We start from the raw sequence: 14,787 nt of genomic DNA on the forward strand, positions 1-14,787 counted from the left end.
CACCATAAACAGCCCTGAGATTCATTTTCTTGTAGACATTCTCAGTAAATCCATTATAGATTAATGACCATAATAGAAACAGTGAAAGACAGCAACTTGGTCATTAAACCAGTGTGCAGAAGATAAGAAACTGTTCAAATACAAAAAGAAAGAATTAATAAATGAGCATTAAATATTGAACATGAGATGAAGAGTCCTTGAAAGTAAATCCATAAGTTGTGGGAATAATTCAATAATTGGACAAGCAAAATTGAGAGAAGTTGTCCCCTCTAGTTCAAGTGCCTGATGGTTGAGGGGTAATAACTTCCTGATCCTGGTGGTGAGATTCCTGTTGACAGCAGCAAGAGAGCATGCCCTGGGTTGTGGGGTTCCTTGATGATGGATGCTGCTTTCCTGCAACATTTTATATAGATGTGGCCAATGGTGGGGAGTGCTTTACCCAAAGTGGACTGGACTGTATTCACTACTTTTTAAAGGACTTTCCATTCAAGGGCATTGGTATTTTCCATACCAGGCTGTGATGCAGCCGGTCAGTATACTCTCCACCACACATCTATTGAAGTTTGTCAAAGTTTTAGATGTCTTATTGAATCTTCGTGAACTCCTAAGGAGGTAGAGGTGCTGTCGTGGTTTCTTTGTAATTGTACTTGTGTGCTGGGCCCAGGACAGGTCCTCTGAAATAATAAGAGTTGCTGACCCTGCCCACCTCTGATACTGCAATGAGGACTGGCTCGTGGATCCCTGGTTTCCTCCACCCTGAAGTCAATAATCAGCTCTGTGATTCTGCTGACGTTGAGTGAGAGATTGTTGTTGAGGGACTACTCAGCCAGATTTTCAGTCTCCCTCCTATATGCTGATTCATCACCAACTTTGATTTGGCCTATGATAGTGGTGTCATCAATAAACTTGAATATAGCTTTTGAGCTGTGCTTAGCCACACAGTCAGAGATGTAAAGTGAGTAGAGCAGTAAACTTGTGCTCCTGTACTGACAGATTGTGGAGGAGATGTTGTTGCCAAGCCAAATTAACTAGGGTCTGCAAGAGGAGCTCAAGAATTCAATTGCACTAGGTGGTATTGAGCCCAGGTTCTTAGAGGTTATTCGTTAGTTTTGTGGGGATGAGAATGAATATTGAGCTGTAGTTAATAAAGAGCATCCTGATGTTTGCATCTTTCTTATCCAGATGTTCCAGGTTAAGTTAAGGGCCAGTGAGATGGCGTCTGCTTTAGACTTGTTGCTCCGGTATGCAAAGTGGAGAGGATCAAAGTCACTTCTCAGGCAGGAGTTGATATGTTTCATTATGGTTAGGGTTTCAAAACACTGCATCACTATGGATGTAAGTGCTACTGGATGATAGTCATTGAGGCAGGTTACTACGTTCTTTGCCACTGTTATAATTGAATCCTCGAAGTAGGTGTGTACCTGCTTTATATGCTTAGGCTGAGATGAATCTCTCATTCATAATTTGGCATGGGCATAGTATATACTCCCCATTCCCCACACCCCCTGCCTCTAGGCTCTGACTTCTGCTTTTTCTTTCCTTTTTCTTGTTTTGTTCTTGTAACACTCAATAAATGATTGTAAAGAATGTTTTATACCTCACTTTTGACTCCTGAAGAACTTACTGATTTTAAAAAAAATTCAGATCTTAACACTTCTAGTATCTCACGAACTGAAGTTCACTTGCATCAGTCATTCAGTTCCTCTAATACTATCCTCATTTTTGCTTTGCACACCTGAAATATCTTATCTTCCCCCTTCAAAGCACTCCATAAATGCCTAATCTATTAAGGACTGTGTATACTCGAGTTTCACCATTTTAATTTCTTGGATCACATTTGGTAACTTAATTCATCTTGAACTTTTTTTGAAATTCTCCACTGATTTGTCCATGGGTCTGTTGCATGTTGAATACTATCTTGTGATCTATTTCCACTTGCTCCATTCTCTAAATTAAAGTCCTCAGATGAACTGTTTTACTTCTGTTTCAAGTACATGCACAGCTTTTTAAGTAAAGTTGGCTTTCCTTGAGAAGCTGCCAACCATACCTGGAGTTGAGGCTATTGGAGTTGAGGCTATTTTCTCAAATACAAGAAATAGATTAGAAAATTGTACTTCATCTAATGTAGAATTTAATATCTTGTCTTTCAAATGCACAGCCAAAATCCACTTTCAAAATTGTGCATGTAAGTAAGATTTAGTTTTATGGGATGGGTTTTTTTTTGGAAGCTTGGCGTTTATTATTCCCTATTGTGAATGGGATGTTGAGCCATCCACTGGACATGGACGTTTGTGACCATCCCACAATTCCACTGAGTGAGGCTCTTGCTATATTTGAATTCTGGCTCAAGGGCAGATTTCCAAGTTCTGATATTGCCTTGGAGGGGAGCCTACAAATGGTGGTTTTTGTCCTTTTTTAGAATAACGGTCACATTTTCTTTTGAGTCTGCTGTTAAGTGAAGTCTTGAATGTATTACTGCAGTAGCTTTTGCAAATAATATGCAGCACTAGAAATGGGAGTGACTAGGATGATAGGTGCCAGTTCACCTTGCAATTTTTCGTGGATGATTTATATTATATATTTGATCTTAAACAATTCCAAGAATGTTGGGGAAAACATTTTTGGTGATACTGTCTGTAATTTGAGTCAAACATACTTACATTTTTTAATTTCTCCTTTTTACCCCATTTACAAGGGGAGAAGGTGCTTCAAACATAGTATTGCATTTGAAGACAGAATATAGTATTAATGGCAAGACTCTTGGCAGTGTGGAGGATCAGAGAGATCTTGGGGTCCATGTCCATAGGACACTCAAAGCTGCTGCTGTGTTGTTAAGGCGTATGGTGTATTGGCATTTATCAGCTGTGGGATTGAGTTCAAGAGCCATGAGGTAATGTTACAGATACTTAAGACCTTGGTCAGACCACACTTGGAATACTGTGTTCAGTTCTGGTCAGCTCAATATGGGAAGGATGTGGATACTGTAGAAAGAGTACAGAGGAGATTTAAAAGGATGTTGCTGGGATTGGAGAGGGTGCCTTGTGAGAATAGGCTGAGTGAACTTGGCCTTTTCTCCTTGGAGTGACGAAGGATGACAGGTGACCTCATGGAGGTGTATAAGATGAGAGGCATTGATCAAAGGCTTTTTCCCAGGGCTGAAATGGCTAACTCAAGAGGCATAGTTTTAAGATGCTTGGAAGTAGGTACAGAGGGAATGTTGAGGGTAAGTTCTTCACACAGTGGTGAGTGTACGGAATGCACAGCCAGCAATGGTGTTGGAGGTGGATACAATAGGGTCTTTTAAGAGGCCCTTAGATAGGTACGTGGAGCTTAGAAAAATAGAGGGCTATATGGCATGGAAATTCTAGGCAGTTTCTAGAGTAGGTTACATGGTTGAAACAACGTTGTGGACAGAAGGGCCTGTAATGTGCTGTAGATTTCTATGGTTCATGTTGTAGAATTCTCTACTCTGGGCATGGTACAGATGTCCTGTACGATTTTGCTCAGTGCTTGTACGTGACTGGTAAGTGAGCTGTTTTTCATTCATTGTCTCTGTTTTAAAGGTCCTTACCTTCTCCAAAGCTGACACTGCGAGAAAGAAAGGCATTAACCTACCGTTATTGGGTGTTGCCCAAGTGAACCAGCTGTATCTACTTCAATGTTCCTCAATAGCTCAATCAGGGTCTTCATTGTCTCTGCTACTTTGTAGTGAGTGTGGAGGAGAATGTGAAAATATAATATCAGCCATGTTTAGTCAGAATAATTTCCATCATATTTATTATTGCTGCTTGTATCTAACAGTTTCTAAAGTCTTGTGGGCTAGCAGAGTTTAAATTGTTATCTATCCCATTTATATTTGTTACCCTGGTTTCACTGCAGAGCTTCAAGGTAGATGATGGTCGGGGAGTGGAGGGCATCCTTTTGGATTTGAGCAAGTCCTTCAAGGACCCACGTGTAAGATGGTCTGGAAGGTTAGGTCCCATGAAATCCAGGAAGCGCTATCAGCTGAATTCAGCAGATATTGTTGGAATCTTTGTCCTCCAACCTGGAACATCCAATGGTTAAGTGCTGACTATTCTACTTGCCAAGAGAGTTCTCCATCATGATGATGACCACAGTTTACATACCGTCAAAAGTAGATGTCAAACAAGCAGTCAAAGTACTAAATGTTGTAATTAGCAAAGAAGAAACTGCCTTCCTTTATGCCTTTCAACATCATTGTCGAGGCCGCCACTCGGGCTTGTTTGAAGAAAACTCTGCTCAATTATCATCAACATATCACCTGCAGCACCAGGGGTCCCAACATACTCAACTAATGTTACAATATGATTAGGACTGCCTACCATTCCAGGCCTAGTACACATTTCGAGAAATCTGTTGAATTGGCTCTCTTCCTTTACCTGCACGCAGAGGCCAAAGAGAAAGGACAGCAAAGAGGTGGTCACAAGAGGCTGAGGGGTGGCTACGGGATTGCTTTGAGTTGGTAGACTGGGATGTGTTCAAGGACTCAGAGGATCTGAATGAATACACCATGGCTGTCATGGATTTTATAGAAAGTTGTAGATGAGTGTGTCCCCACAAACTCATTTAGAATCTTCCCCAACCAGAAGCCCTGGATGAACACTGAGATCTGCAAACTGCTGAGGACCAGATCAGTGCCATTCAGTTCTGGCAATCAAGTAAATACAAGAGGTCCAGATACGATCCCAGGACAAGCATTTCACATGCAAAATAGCAATTCTGGACCAAACTTGATTCACAGAAGGGTGCTTGACACCTGTGGCAGAACTTGAATGCTATCACCTGCTGCAATGTGAAACCAAGTGACCTAGGTGATTTTAAAAAAAAAAGGTTCACTCCCAGATGATCTCGATGTTTTTATGTTCGCTTACATCATGACGTGGAAGCACCTTCAGGAGCTCTCAGCCCCTGGTGACCCTACGATTTCAATCTCTGGCAGATATGAGAGCATCATTTGGTAGGGTGAGCCCACGGAAATTATCCAGCCCAGGCAGGGAACCTGACCAAGTACTAAAGACTGTGCTGATCAACTGTTTGGAGTGTTCACTGAGATCTTTAACATCTTGCTTCAGCAGTCTGAGGTACCCACTGCTTCAAGAAAGCTTCAGTTATACTGGTGCATAAGAAAAACATGGTAACCTACCTCAGTGACCATCGTCCAGTAGCACTTACATCCACTTGAAGTGCTTTGAGAGTTTGGTGATGAAACGTCAACTCCAACCTGAGAAGCGATCTGGATCCACTCCAATTTGCCTACCGTCAGGAAAGGTCAACAGCAGATGCAATTTCATTGACTCTTCGTTCAATCCTGGAACATCTGGACAGCAAGAATGCATACATCAGGATGCTCTTGACTACAGCTTGGCATTCAATACTATCATCCCCTCAAAACTAATCAATAAGCTTAAAGTTTTAGGCCTTAATACCTCCTTGTGCAACTGAATCCTCAATTTCTTCACTTGCAGAACCCAGTCAGTTCAGATTGGCAAAGTCTCCAGAATCTACCTCAGCACAGGTGCACTGCGTCTGTGTGCTTAGCCCTGCTCTTCTCGCTCTTTGCTTATAAGCACAACTCCAAGGGCATACTTAAGTTGCTGATGCTACTGGTTTTGGTTAAATCAAGGGTGGAGACAAATCAGCATATAGGAGGGAGATTAAAAATCTGACTGAGTGGTTTCACAACAACAACAACCACTCACTCAATGTCAGCAAGACCAAGGAGCTGATTATTGACCTCAGGAGGAGGAAAATGGAGGTCCATGAGCCAGTCCTCATTTGGGAGCGGGGTACATCAGAGGTAGAGAGGGTCAGCAACTTTAAATTCCTTGATGTCATTTCAGAGGATCTGTCCTGGGTAAGTGCCATTTCAAAGAAAGTACAGCATGTCTCTACTTAAAAGTTTAAGATTCAGCATGTCATCTAAAACTTTGACAAATGTCTATAGGTCATAGATGCATGTGGAGAGGACATTGGTTGCAAACAGCTTGGTATAGAAACACCACTGCCCTTGTATGGGGAAAAGCCTACAAAAAGTAGTGGATACAACCCAGTACCTGACAGGAAAATCCCTCCCCAGCATTGAGCTCATCTAAATGGAGCACTGCCACAGGAATACAGCATCCATCATCAGGGATCCTCACTATCCAGGCCACGCACTCACTGCTGCCATCAGAAAGAAGGTACAGGAGCCTCAGGATCCACTCCATAAAGTTCAGGAACAGTTATTGCCCCTCAGCCATCAGACTCTTGAACCAGTGGGGATAACCTTCAACTTGACCTGCCCCACCACTAAACTGGTCTCACTGAATGGACTCACTTTCAAGGATTCTTCATCTCATGTTCTCTATTGCTTGTTGTTTATTATTATTTATTTTATATTTGCTGTTCTTTTGCACATTGGTTGTTATCCACCCTTTTTGATTCTATTGTTTCTAGTGTTTACTGTGATTGCCTACAAGAAAACTAATCTAGGTAGTATCTGATGACATAGATGAACTTTTATAATAAATTTCTTTTGAACTTTGCCAATCCAAACTGACTGGGGTCTGCAAGTGAGGAAATCAAGGATCCAATTACACAAGGTGTTTTTGAGGCTGAGGTTTTGGGAGCTTATTGATTAGTTTTGAGGGGATGATAATATTGAATGCTGAGCGGTAGGCACGTGAAGAGCATCCTGAAGTATGCATCTTCATTCTCTGGATGTTCCAGGGTTGAGTGAAGAGCCAATGAAATAACATGTACTGTTGACCTGTTGTGATGGTAAGAAAATTGGAGAGGATCCAGTCACAAACAAGAGAAAACATGCAGATGCTGGAAATCCAAGCAACTCGTGCAAAATGCTGGAGGAACTCGGCAGGCAAGGCTGCATCTATGGAAATGAGTCACCCTTTCAGCTGAGACCCTTCATCAGGACTGGAGAAGTTTATTCTCCAGTCCTGATGAAGGGTCTCGGCCTGAAACACGACTGTACTCTTGAGAAGCTGCCTGTCTTGCAGAGTTCCTCCAACATTTTGTGTGTGTTGCTTGGAGAGAATCCAAGTTGCTTCTCTGGCAAATAAATTAATCTTTAACTAAGAAACATTTTCACTGCCTTTATTCATGCAGAAGTTAACCCTTTATGCTGTTTATTTTAATTTGTATGAAAATTTGAATTAATCCTTCAACAATGGAAAGGCTTTGCATTGTTAGAAGTGAGTAGCTTTCTCCACAATATTCCGCCTCTAGATAACTGTATTAGCCATGGTTTAGTATTGCAGCTTTTCGCTTGTTAATGGTGCCCTGGCCATTCGGATTGGTATGGAATTTGGCACTAGTTTTTTAAAAAAAGTCAAATGTAGGTGGTAAGATACTTTTTTCTGATTGTTGCATGGTAATATGGCTTTTTACTTGCTTAAATCTAAAACTTCATCCAGGATGGTTGTATGCAGATACATTATCTGGAGCTGCGACCTGAATTCAAAGTATTCAATGTATATTTGTGTGCCTCCAAACAAAGCTTCTGAAGATAGTTTGTTTGCAAAACACATAGGAAAGATTGCCTTTCATTGACTTGGGCACATTCTTAAGCAGCTGAGGTAGTCTGATTGACCCTGCAATAAGCTTTTTGAAAGGCCTGTGAAGGTGCCTAAAATGTTTTGTTTAACTTCACTCAAGGTCTAACTCTTTTAAAAATTGCTCCTGGATCCAATTTTTCCAGTCATGTGGAATGGGCTGCTACAAATATCCCTTCTAAATACCAGGTAGTGGATGTGCACCAGGGTTTTCAAAGCTGAAATTAGTTTTGTTCATACATGCCTCACTTGTGCTAATAAGGTAAACTTGTATGAATCACAATGAAAAGCATAGATGGTATTTACCATAGCTGTGGTTGGTCAGCAAATTATCATAAAAATTAAAACTGGCAAGCTAACTTTCAGTGCCTTGTTTTGCCATTAAAACATTTGCATCCCAAATTAGTTCATCAGTGCATTACTCTTGGTTCCTATGGCTCAAATGTTTCAAAATTGACCTAGATTGTTATTTTCAAACGTTTGTGAGATACAAGGCTTGTTTTAAACTTTTTTTTGGGAGAGGACATTGCCTTGCTGTCTTCAGATGAATCCTCCTTTTGGGAGGGGGGGGAGTGGTTTCAAACTATAGACCCAGTAATTTGAAGGACTGGTGGTGATCCGTCCATGGTAGCATGGGACATGAGGGGCACCCATGAAGTTGTGTGCCTGTTGTCTTTCTCATTGATGGTGGAGGTAGCTAAGCTTGATAGATTCTTTTGCAGTAATGTGGCACATTTTCATTGCAACCATTGTTTTGGAGAAAGAAAATGTCATTTGATGGGTGCCAATCAAGCAAGCCGCCTTGTTCTGTTGATTTGGTCTATAGATACAAATGTTTTTTTTTTTTGCAGAGCCACAAATTAGATTGTGAAGGAATTATGTAAATTTCAAATTCCATTCCAATTTAAAAACTTTTTGTGGAACAAATAGAGAAGTGGAAAACACTTATTCTTTGTAAATGTGGTCCCACTAGTTGCCTCTAAAACTTGTTATTCCACTTGTATTTTTGTAGAGATTTAAGCACTGGACTGTTAATGCATTTTTAATTTTTTTCTACTATAGTAAGTAGTAAATAAGTGAAGTTTGTAAACTGGGAGAAAGTTTAAAGTGAGTTATTAACCCTTAGGAATTTTAGAAGTGCTTTGTGTTGGCACTAATAAACCAGTAGATGAAACAGCACTGAAATTATAAGCAGAAACCCAGAATGGCCTAGTAAGTATGCAAATTAACTTTTCTAGTCTTGCCATAAAACCATAGAACATTACAGCACAGAAACAGGCCTTTTGGCCCTTCTTGGCTGTGCCAAACCATTTTTCTGCCTAGTCCCACTGACCTGCACCAGGCCCATATCCCTCCATACACCTCTCATCCATGTACCTGTCCAAGTTTTTCTTAAATGTTAAAAGTGAGCCCGCATTTACCACTTCATCTGGCAGCTCATTCCACACTCCCACCACTCTGTCTGAAGAAGCCCCCCTAATGTTCCCTTAAACTTTCCCCCCTTCACCCTTAACCCATGTCCTCTGGTTTTTTCTTCCCTGGCCTCAGTGGAAAAAGTCTGCTTGCATTCACTCTATCTATACCCATCATAATTTTATATACCTCTATCAACTCTCCCCTCATTCTTCTATGCTCCAGGGAATAAAGTCATAACCTATTCAACCTTTCTCTGTAACTCTGTTTCTCGAGTCCCGGCAACATCCTTGTAAACCTTCTCTGCACTCTTTCAACCTTATTAATATCTTTCCTGTAATTCAGTGACAAAAATTGCACATAATACTCCAAATTTTTCCTCACCAATGCCTTATACAACCTCACCATAACATTCCAACTCTTATACCTCAATACTTTGATTTATAAAGGCCAATGTACCAAAAAGCTCTCTTTACTATCCTATCTACCTGTGACACTTTTAGGGAGTTTTGTATCTGTATTCCTAGATCCCTCTGTTCTACTGCACTCCTCAGTGCCCTACCATTTTACCTTGTATGTTCTATCTTGGTTTTTCCTTCCAAAGTGCAATACCTCTCACTTGTCTGTATTAAACTCCATCTGCCATTTTTCAGCCCATTTTTCCAGCTGTTCCAGATCCCTCTGCAAGCTTTGAAAACCTTCCTCACTGTTCACTACACCTCCAATCTTTGTATCATCAGCAAATTTGCAATTCCAATTTGCCACATTATCATCCAGATCATTGATATAGATGACAAATAACAATGGACCCAGCACTGATCCCTGTGGCACACCATTAGTCACAGGTCTTCACTCAGAGTGGCAATCCTCCACTACCACTCTGACTTCTCCCATTGAGCCAATGTCTAATCCAATTTGCTACCTCACCATGTATACCTAGTGACTGAATCTTCCTAACTAACCTCCCATGCAGGACCTTGTCAAAGGCCTTACTGAAGTCCATGTAGACGACATCCAGTGCCTTCCCTTCATCCACTTTCCTTGTAACCTCCTCAAAAAAAACCTCTAATAGATTTGTTAAACATGACCTACCATGCACAAAGCCGTGTTGACTCTCCCTAATAAGTCCTTGTCTATTTAAATACTTGTAGATCCTATCTCTTAGTATTCCTTCCAATAATTTACCTACTACTGATGTCAAACTTACCGGCCTATAATTTCCCTGATTACTTTTAGAGCCTTTTTTAAACAATGTGCCACATCTTAATTTTTTCTTGGGCATGAGGAAGATCTTGTGTGGTTATAATTTGCCTTGCAAGATGGTGGGGTTCTGGTGTGGCAGTAGTTGAGAGGAATAACAAATATTGTTGTGAACCTCCTGTTAAGTTGACCACTGCTGGTCTGGAGTTGAAGGCTGGATGAATGATAACTGATTATTTCCCCTTAAATCATTTCACAGAACTAGATGGGTCATTGATACTTAGTTAAGTTGAGCATTTATTTAACTATTGTAGCTTGACTTTATCCAGTTCTCCAGATTTCTGCATGGCTTAAGTAGTCAACCAGTATTATCTTGCAGTAGATGCTTGCTACATTTCCAATGCATTCTGAGCTGCCTTGTTTCTATCATATTTTAGATACTGTCTAAAATTTTGCTATCATCTAAATTGCACCAGGGCCTAATCACCAATGTGCTTGGTAACATAATCCACTTAAGGTTAAACAATTAAGACCTTAAGACAACTTCATTTGACTTTTGATTAATAGAGATTACATCTTCCTTGCTATTAGCTTCATTATACATTGTTAAGGACTTCTTTCATGTCATTGCTGTCATTGCTGTTTTTTGCGACTGTCAATGTTGCAAGTGCCAGTGTGACTTGTTAATACAGTTGCAATGGGATGTAGAAGGATTCTTCATTGCTGCTTCTGTAGCAATTTTACCATTCTGGGTTGTTGGCTGGCTGAACTCCTGAACCTGGAGGACTGGTGGATCCCTTTTCTGGCCTCCTCTCTTTTGACCTGTTTGGCATGGGTGACCCCACCAAGAGCCAAAGCATAAAACCCTGACCCCATAGCAGCATAGCTCTCTAGGTCATTAAGGCACACAAGCCTCCAAGGTTGTAGTCCTCTTGGAGGTTCCTTAATGTTTGCTCTCTAAATTGTGTTTCTGAAATGATCTCTTAATGATTCAATCTATTTATAATCAATGTGCATGGAGGAAAAAATTCAGCTCCTGCTAGATCCATCCTGTGAATGACTGAAAATGCACTAGGGCCTGTCTGAACTTTAACCCACTAAGCATGAGATTCTGCAGATGCTGGAAATCCAGAGTAATACACAATGCAGGAAGAACTCAGCAGATCAAGCAGCATCTATGGAAATTAATAAATGGATGTTTCGGGCTGAGACCCTTCAGGACTGGAAAGGAAGGGGTGGGGGGGGGGGGGAATGCCAGAATAAGGTGAAGGGTAGGAGTACAAGCTAGAAGGTGAGAGTTGAAGCCTGGTGTGTGAGGGAGTGGAATGAAGTAAGATGCTGGGAGTTGACCGGTGGAAAAGGTAAAGGGCTGGAGAAGGAATCTGATAGGACAGTGGACCATCACAGAAAGGGAAGGTATAGGGGCAGCAGGGGGAGGTGATGGGCAGGTGAAATGAAAAGGGAGGGTGGCGGGGCAAGTTACCAGAAGTTGGAGAAATCTCTGTTCATGCCATCAGGTTGGAGGCTATCTAGACAGAGTATGAGGTGTTGCCCCTCCAACATGAAAGTAGCTTTATCATGGCAGAAGAGGCCATGTTTGATTGGGTATTGGAATTGGAATGGTTGGCCAGTGGGAGGTCCTGCTTTTTGCAGATGGAGTGGAGGTGCTCAACAGAGCTGTCCCCCAGTCTACGGTGAGCCTCACCAATGTTGAGAAGGACACATTGGGAGCACTGGACACATTTGATGACCCCAACAGATTCACAGGTGGTGTTCCCTCACCTAGAAGGACTGTTTGGGGCCCTGAATGGGGGGTGAAGGAAGAGGTGACTGGGCAGGTGTAGCACTTCTGTTGCCTGTAGGGGTAAGTGCTAGGAGGGAGATTAGGAAAAGACAAGGACAAGAGAATCAAAGGGAGTGCTCTCTGAATAAAGAGTGGTGGTAGGGGTGGGATGGTAAAGATGTTTGGTGTTGGGTTCCTGTTGCAGACCTGTTGGAGACTCGTGGGCTGGTAGCTGAGGACGAGAGGAACTATCACGCTTAAGGTCATAAGAAAATGGGCTGAGCACAATGTCTGGGGAATGAAGATATTGGTGAGGGCAGGAAAGAAGCTTCCCCCACCCCCTTTTTTTGAAGGAGGAAATCTGTCCTGGAGAGAAAAGCCTCATCCTGAGAACAGATGCGGCAGAAACATCGACTGTTTATTCATTTCCATAGGATCTGCCTCCAATATTTTCCGTGTTACTTTAACCCACTGGTCACGGGCCTTTAACACCTGTGGTTCGGTATCAAATGTAGTTAATGCTGGTATGAAATGAGTTGTATTTTATCAGAGTAATTATAGTGCATGTTTTGTGTTGATTTGATATTTCCCCGATAAAATTTAGTACCAATTTAAATATATTTGCACCTAGCGTTTGGTATGTAAATATGCCTAAACTGGAAACTCTCCTCGTACTTGGGTTGGTTTACTGTTCACTAAAAATGCGTTGCTGAGTCTGCAGGGTGAAATCATCGTTGAAATTGTAACTTGCTTTACTGGCGAGTGTAGTGTGATTATGGCTTGATTTTAAAAACTATTTTGCACTTTGAATGATTTTGCTGTCGTCTGCATTCTTGCCGATGCGGTTTGGGAAAAGTGATTTGCTGTGCAACGTTTCACGCTAATTTATCCCGAGGAGATCCGACACTCCCCTTTCAGTGACGAAAGCGCCAGGGGCTGGTGGTGAATTTTGGCCCGGTTACTCGCTTGGATCTGGAAGTGCAGCTCAGCGGCGTTGCTACGTTAATTAAGAGACAGCTTTCAGGATTGTTCGCAGATTTTAGTGAAGGAGTATTGCCAAGACTTAAACATTCCAACCAGTCTGGGGAGGAAAAAAAAAGTGAATACTTGCTCTTTGTACTGCATAGCTGAGTTAATCCACAAAAGCAGTCCCGCGAGTTTTAATGGTTTGGTTTACGGTGTATCTCCATTTCCAGAATGTCGCAATTGGCAGTGCAGCCAAATAATGAATGCCTGCCTCTGTTTAATGCAGAGGAAGTTTTCATGATTCACTACTTGCTTTTCAGTTCGCTATCCTGTTCCTGATAACCATCTTATGGTAAGTTGCTTTTCACTGAGCCAGTAATTGTGAATTACAACCGTTCGATTTGTAACTCCTCTCCAACTTGCTGTTTTTATGTGCAGTCGTCCACTTTAAGAACAGCTCAAAGGCAGCAATACTAATTTCTTGGATTAGATTAAAAATAACTGTAGCCAACATGCAATTTTAGAAATTCCGACAATTCATTGGAAAGTTTTTCAAAACATACTTCGTTTGCAGCTCCTTTAGTGAGTGTGAAGCGTTTAGTAGTTGAATTGAAATACTCGTAGAAGCTCTGAAATGATTTGAATCAAAAATGAAATTGTCCTTAAATTGGAAATTCATTGCAATGCTCTGAATGATATTTGTTACATACAACGCCATAAATGATTTCAGTTTACCTGTGTGTAACCATGGTTGGCTTCAGACTGAAAGACAGTTGGCACTGATCTTGCCCTCTTTCCTCGACACCCCCTCCCAACGGAAGTAGAAAGCCTAACTTGTTTTTATGAGCAGTTGGGATCGTAATAATTGTTTTTGAGAGTGACTTTAGTTCTGAAAGCAATCTCTATCTCCTTTCAATGTTGAAGCCTCATCACCCTACCAAATTTCTGCTGGTTCACAGAGTAATACCTATTCATCTTGCAAATTATTCTCCTTACTTTGCCATCAATGCTCTTGGGTTTATAAGTGCACGTTTACACACTAGGTCTACTTTACTGCCCAATTATTGACTTGCATATCTTTGAGATATGGGAAAGAACCAAAACACCAAGTGTAAACCACTGAGTCAACAAATGGCTTCCCCTGACCACCTGGCAAAATTCTTGGTTTAATAGAATCTTGGATGATGCCCTTGCGGGGAGTCCGGAATGGAACATTAGAGTGGCGTGGCATGGAATGCCCATCAGAGCCGACAGTGAGGCCTCTGCCGGCCATGGTTCTCTGACAGTACAGTTGTGGATTTTCTGATCCTTCCAGTGCATTTGAAGGCTTGCAGATAGTGGATAAATGTTGACTTGCAAAGTTGTACTCGCTAAAGTCGTAATATGCAGAAACAGGTACTTTAGTTGGCATACCTGGCTAACAGCTTGATACCTATAATCCTATTTGTTCCCAGTGCTTGACAATTCAAATGCTTGGCCTGGTGGTCTCTCCCTACTCCATTCAAAATTTCAGGCATACTGCTTGGGAGGAGTATTGAGGATGGAAAAATTTCATTAAATATCTATTGAGGTAAGGGATTTGGTTCATTTCCAATGTATACTTATTGCATCACAATTTACAATTGACTTATTGTTCTTTATTTTTCACTGTAGTGCATTGCTTGGTCCTAATGGAATACAGTGCTAATGTGGGATTATCCTTCTGTAGTATAGATAAAGATGAATTAAGCTCTTAAATAATTTGCAGGGAAGTGCTTTTAGTATAGCTAGCTTATATAAAGCTGCGATTGATACTGTTTAAGTTCCGGACTGCAGAACACTAATCAATCTTTCAGAGTACCAGTAATTGTTTGA

The 14,787-nt window shown here is 41.3% G+C and overlaps 1 protein-coding gene across 4 annotated transcripts in view; it reads left to right on the forward strand.

The window, feature by feature from the left end:
- mtus1b (microtubule associated tumor suppressor 1b) overlaps positions 1–14,787 on the forward strand; it is a 140,062-nt gene that overhangs the window by 381 nt on the left and 124,894 nt on the right. For 2 of the 4 annotated variants that reach the window (XM_073064571.1, XM_073064574.1), the window contains exon 1: positions 12,917–13,285. The exons of 1 other annotated variant lie outside the window; for it this stretch is intronic. The gene's annotated coding sequence lies outside the window, so the exon portion shown is untranslated. Of the gene's footprint in view, positions 1–12,916; positions 13,286–14,387; positions 14,504–14,787 lie in introns of those variants that run through there. One more of the 4 variants, XM_073064572.1, reaches the window with a different exon arrangement.

The sequence above is a fragment of the Hemitrygon akajei genome, chromosome 13 (genome assembly GCF_048418815.1).
Source record: "Hemitrygon akajei chromosome 13, sHemAka1.3, whole genome shotgun sequence".
NCBI classification, from domain to species: domain Eukaryota; kingdom Metazoa; phylum Chordata; class Chondrichthyes; order Myliobatiformes; family Dasyatidae; genus Hemitrygon; species Hemitrygon akajei.